The sequence below is a fragment of the Pelodiscus sinensis genome, chromosome 13, assembly GCF_049634645.1.
Source record: "Pelodiscus sinensis isolate JC-2024 chromosome 13, ASM4963464v1, whole genome shotgun sequence".
Lineage (NCBI taxonomy): Eukaryota > Metazoa > Chordata > Testudines > Trionychidae > Pelodiscus > Pelodiscus sinensis.
In genome coordinates this window covers 323,799-329,142 of record NC_134723.1, presented here as the reverse complement: position 1 = coordinate 329,142, position 5,344 = coordinate 323,799, and positions in this window count along the sequence as shown.

Below are 5,344 nucleotides of genomic sequence, written 5' to 3'. Positions count from 1 at the left end.
CATAGCCTCAGTGGCAGGATTGTTGCCCCATTGATTTCCAATATGGTAGAACATAAATGGTGCATTACAAGAACTAAAATGCTAACTAAGCCCTAACAAGATATCTGGATGTTAAATGAACTAACAGGATAGCTAAGCTATATGGAGAGCTATATAATATTCTTATTTGCTTTAGCTGTTCTGATGATATCCTAATTATGGGAGAAACTAGAGAAATAAACGTATGCAATTTGGAAGTAATGCTAATCAAAAAGCAAGGCCATGGCCAGAGACCAGTGCAAAGCAAACAGGTATACTTTCAGATATAGGACACAGAATTGTTGCTGAAGAAATTAATGAAATTAAGAGGTAAAAATCCAGAAGCTATGAAATTAACATTGGCGCTGTCTGAGCTGTGAGCCATGCCATGGAAAGTTAATGTCATGCTTTTCTGCTGCACAGCACAAGCCTTTATTATGTACAATCATTCCTTAGTGAAGGTTTAAAACACAATTAATGGTCCTGCAGCACCTTAGAGGCTAACAAAAAATGTAGATGGTATCATGAGCTTTCGTGGGCACAACCCACTTCTTCAGATGAATGGAGCCAAGGGGTCCAGAGGTACAAATAAATAGCAGAAAAAAAGGGGAGATGGGGAGGGAAAGAGAAGGAAAAAAAACTTGTCAATTAGAGTGTCCATGCTAAATGAGTGGGCAATAAGTGACTGATACTTTGCTTTTGATGTCATTAGGGTGTTGAATATAGCTGCTAGATTGCCAGACAAATGGAAGTTAGAAATATGAGAGGCTTTTCGCTTTTTCAAAATGCCTTGACAAACCACCAGTAATTTCTAGGACTTTTCTTCTCTCTGACTCATGGTATGTGGATTGTTAAATGCATATCATAACTTTCCCACCAATGTGCTTTATGACTGTGTACAAAATCTTCATCTGTAGACAGTGCAACTCAAGTGTAAGGGGGAATGTTGAACTGCCTTTCGGGTCCCCTGACACTGCAGCTGCTATTTGCTTTTTTGCTGCAGTCTGGTGACTACTCTTAACTTTTGCCAGCTGCATATGGTCCCAAGGAACCATAATGACAGCCAAGTATCAGACAGACTTAAGGGAATCCTGGACATAGTCCTTTTTCCCTTGCCATGCTCCCATTCCAGCAACAGAGTGAGGGGTGGCTTAAGAGTTGTGGTTCTGGTTCTGTGATACACAGGATACCGCTATGCTGGGATAATCTTCACACGACTGGGTATATCTACAGTGCAGAATCACACAATAAGTCTCTTATGTAGGAAAGAATCTGACCTTGTACTTTCATCCCTCCACTGAGAGCCATGGCAGTGTTCAGGAGTGCATAGCACCCTCACACAACCTCCGAGGGCAGGCCGTGAAGTAGAACATTTGTGCAATTAAAATTGTATCCGGACTAATGTGAGGAAGGAGGTATTGATTGACATTGGCAACTGGCCAGGATACCATCATGAACATTGCTACTCTGACAGTTAGCTTCCATGGGCCTTTAAAGATCACTAGTACCTTGGGTTTTGTTTCCCCTGAAAAAAAAAGCCTCCAGTCAGTTGGCACCCTCTGTCACTATTGGCTCAGTGCCACCACCAACACAGCTTTCTACAACCTCTAGGATGTCCCCAATCTTCCTACTAACCAATAGAACTGAAATATGGGGCAGTTTTTGGTCAGAAAATGCTAGCTCAATGGACTCTGAACATTCTGGGGGCAAGTGTTGATTTGTCAAAACTTTACATAGAGACTGGATGTGCAGGTCCATGGTGCCTGGATTCTCAGGCTGCTTGGCTCCCCAGGATACAGGCTGTTGGGGTCTGAGCCTCTCTAGAAAACTCCACGGCTGCAGGTAACTGGCTTGCTTGGCAAAACAGATTTTTTTTTTAATCTTGGGTGTCAGAACCTTGCAGACTAGCCTGATAACGATAAAGCCCACATTTACTTCTCAGCTCCCTCACTATCTGAGTTTCTAAACACATTCCCTCTGTCCTCAACCAGCTTCTAGAGACTGATCTAACAGTTCCACATCTCTTTCCCACTCAGAATTGGTTGCTTCCTGTCTTATCATGCTTCATCACTAACTAACATTTTCTATCAAAGCGGAGAGCAAATGACATTGGTTTCAGATAATTTCTGTGTGCCTTCTTTTCTCCATGGTTCTGTGATGTTCGTTCCTGGCTCCAAATTCTCTCCCTCTGGCCCTTTCATTCAAGATCTGGTTTCAGCTGGATTGTTTTTAGTTATCTGTACCAAAATCAGTCACAGATTGGTTCACAAGTGAACACTTGAAGAGTTCTTGCCCCTTTCTAGGAGATTCATGCCAACAGCACATGAAGAGAACCCCTGGTTGGCATTTGTAGCATGCCTGAGCAGTGATTTCCCCACATTTGCAACCTTTGCTAATGGCCCAATGAACAAGTATTATCAAATGGGCAAGTCACTGGAAATCAGAATCCTAGATTCCAAGTAGAACTGGTTGAAAACAGGTCATGCCCCATCCCATACACGTGTGGGGATGCGTGAAAAATCAAATGAACAATATATTGTAATTTGAGAATGCCGCCTGCTCCCCCCCATTCCTGGTGAGGAAAGGAGGTATCTCATGGAGACTTCATGGCCAGAGTGCAGCCCTGTGTGATGACATACAGCTGGGGAGCTCAGCCCATAAAGGAAAATGGAGCATGGAGGAGCTGCACTACAGCTTCCATGAGGCACTGCAACGGCATTGTAGAATCAAAATATTTCTGTTTTTCCAGAGAAATATTCTGGGTTTTGGCCAACCCCACATTTTTTCAGTTTTGGGATGTTTGATTTTTCTATTAAAATTGCCAATACTGGTGCAATGCTCCTTGTGAAATTCAGTGTGGGACAAAATTTGTTGGTTTTCAGATGACTCCATCTGGGGGAGTATTCTTTCAGCTCAGCTGGCATGGTGATGTAAAGATGAAAACTGCTCAATTATTTCCCAGTGGAATAGTTCTCTGTGGGACTAAATAACAGTGTTCCTCGGAAATGTGTTGGGTCCATCAGAACAACAAGCAGGCACACTAATTGGCTGCTGGCTTCTCTCAGTTCTCTCACTGGCCCTACTTGGGTTGCAAATCTGGCATCTTGTACTGGTTCCAAGTGAAAATGTTCTGCAAGACAGGAGTTCCAGGTTCTACACAACGGTAGTTAAGACCACAGGTAGATCATCTGCAGGGATTGTATTTGGACTTCTAGATTGTAAAGCATAGGTTACTACAGCTTGAGCCAGTCTCTAGAGAGAGACAAAGAACCATACTGTGCTAGTGTAAATTGTGGCAGGATCTCAGATTTCAGCCAGCAGACTTTTAAAACTTCATATAGCTTTTGTGGTCCAGCCCTGTTGAGTGTTTTAAACCTTGTCAATTAGACCATTAGGTGCCCCCAGACTAAAGTATAGTACCCTAGATGTGGGGGGAGCTTATGCCACAATGTAGAACAGCCTCATTGGCTGCTCTCACTGTGAAAGCCAAGAATGCTTCTCCAGAGGCCCACTCCCAGCCAGTTTCACCAGAGTACCTCATGCTCTGTCTCTGCTCCTTGATACCGCTGACAGACCACCAACCTGCCCTGCACCACTCCTGATGCTGGGACGAGGTGGGACAGCAAAGGATTGGGTTGTATCAGAGGTAGATGATGTTGTTATAGATACAGCATTTACAGGTAGTAGAAGTGAATGAATAATAGGTAAAATAACACTGGATTGAACTTTTGTCCAAAACTGAGACCATTTCTGAGGTCAAAATTAGTTACTTTTCATATTCACCCCAGCCTAGACCCTGACCAAAACTGGAAACATCAAAATCTCCCAAGAAAAGACATGTCCGTGATGATTCTATCTTAAAGAAATGTACTAGAAATCTCTCAGCAAAGTCCTTCTCATGAGTGTAGGACTGGGATTTCCACTCCATACAGGAACAGTACTCCATCAGAAACAGGGCTCCGATACAGAATGTTTACATGCATTTTAATACTCTCATATTCTGAGCCTCAGAACTTTTTGATGTTCACATATAAGTAGCATTGATATTTTAGAAGTATGTCAGAGCATCACTAATATGAAGAGTGAAAAACGTAATGAGAATTTTTAATATTATTGGTGTCATTTTAGAAGCAAACTTTAATGTAGCATTGTAACTACTTGAATATATTTTTTGAAGTTCCCATAGCTGAGAAATGTTGGCCCAACCCACCCATCGTTTGATCTTTGTGATGATCCTGTAATTAGCATTGCTTTATTAATTCCTAGATCTGTTCTTTATTTTCTTCACTTTGAGCAGATTTGGTATTTTGATTCCTTGAAGAGATTTTAATTGACTCTGATCTTTAATTTCCTCCAATGTAAAGGTGTTTGTCCATTTTGAGGTTAAACTGAGCTTTTGGAACCCACACACCTAATGTGTGGTTTACTGTCCCATGGAGTGGCCCTTAGACTACTAGTCTTACAGCAAGAGATAAGAGCAAGGGAGCTCTACAGCCTAAACTGAGAGCCAGCTTGCTTTTGGCACAAGCAGTAGAGGCTCCTACGCTACGCTCCAGAGGTCATACGCCTGACACTTACTTTAGAGAGTATTGTGTGCCTGACTCTTATAGACAATTTTGAAAATTGGGTTGGATGAGTTGGAGACAGCTACGTGTCTCACCCCGGCTGGAAGGGACGTTAGCCCCTCCAAATGGACTCGTCCCACTCACAAGCAGTTGAGTGGGAGCAGCCAAGGCAGTCAACGAGCTGCCATCTGCTCCTTTGTTACTCCTCCATCAGGCTGGCTGGAGCATCTGGACACTGCTGTACTCTCCCCTTGCTGGATTCGGGGGCTACTGGCTATGTCGCAGTTGGGCTGGAGCGCACCCTGGTGACACATTCCTGCTGCAAAGGAAGCAGGCTCTGAGCTCCTTAGTGGAGCAGCTGATTTGTGTCTAGCCTTGGCAGCAGGGTGTGGGTCTCCTCAGCACCCTTTCCCCAAACAGGCTCAGCTCTGGCAGCTGCCTGCCCGCTGAAAGCCAGCTAATCAGCCCAGGAATTTGGGTCCCATTACAAACATGCTCCAGCGCAGTGTCTGCATCTTGCAATATTGAGGCTTCCAAAACAGCTTTCACTCCGTTTCTGCCTCCCTGAATCCCCTCCCCCTGCTCTTTCCTGCCTGAAGCACTCTGTGTGTATTATTTTCATCTCCCTTATAACAGCCATCCTGTATTTGTCCCACTTCCCCCTCCTCCACCAGCCGCACCCCGGCCTTCAATCAACCATTGGCTGCAGCGCTGGTATGTGGGGGTGGAGGTACTGAGGGACCTCTATATAACTAACCAAA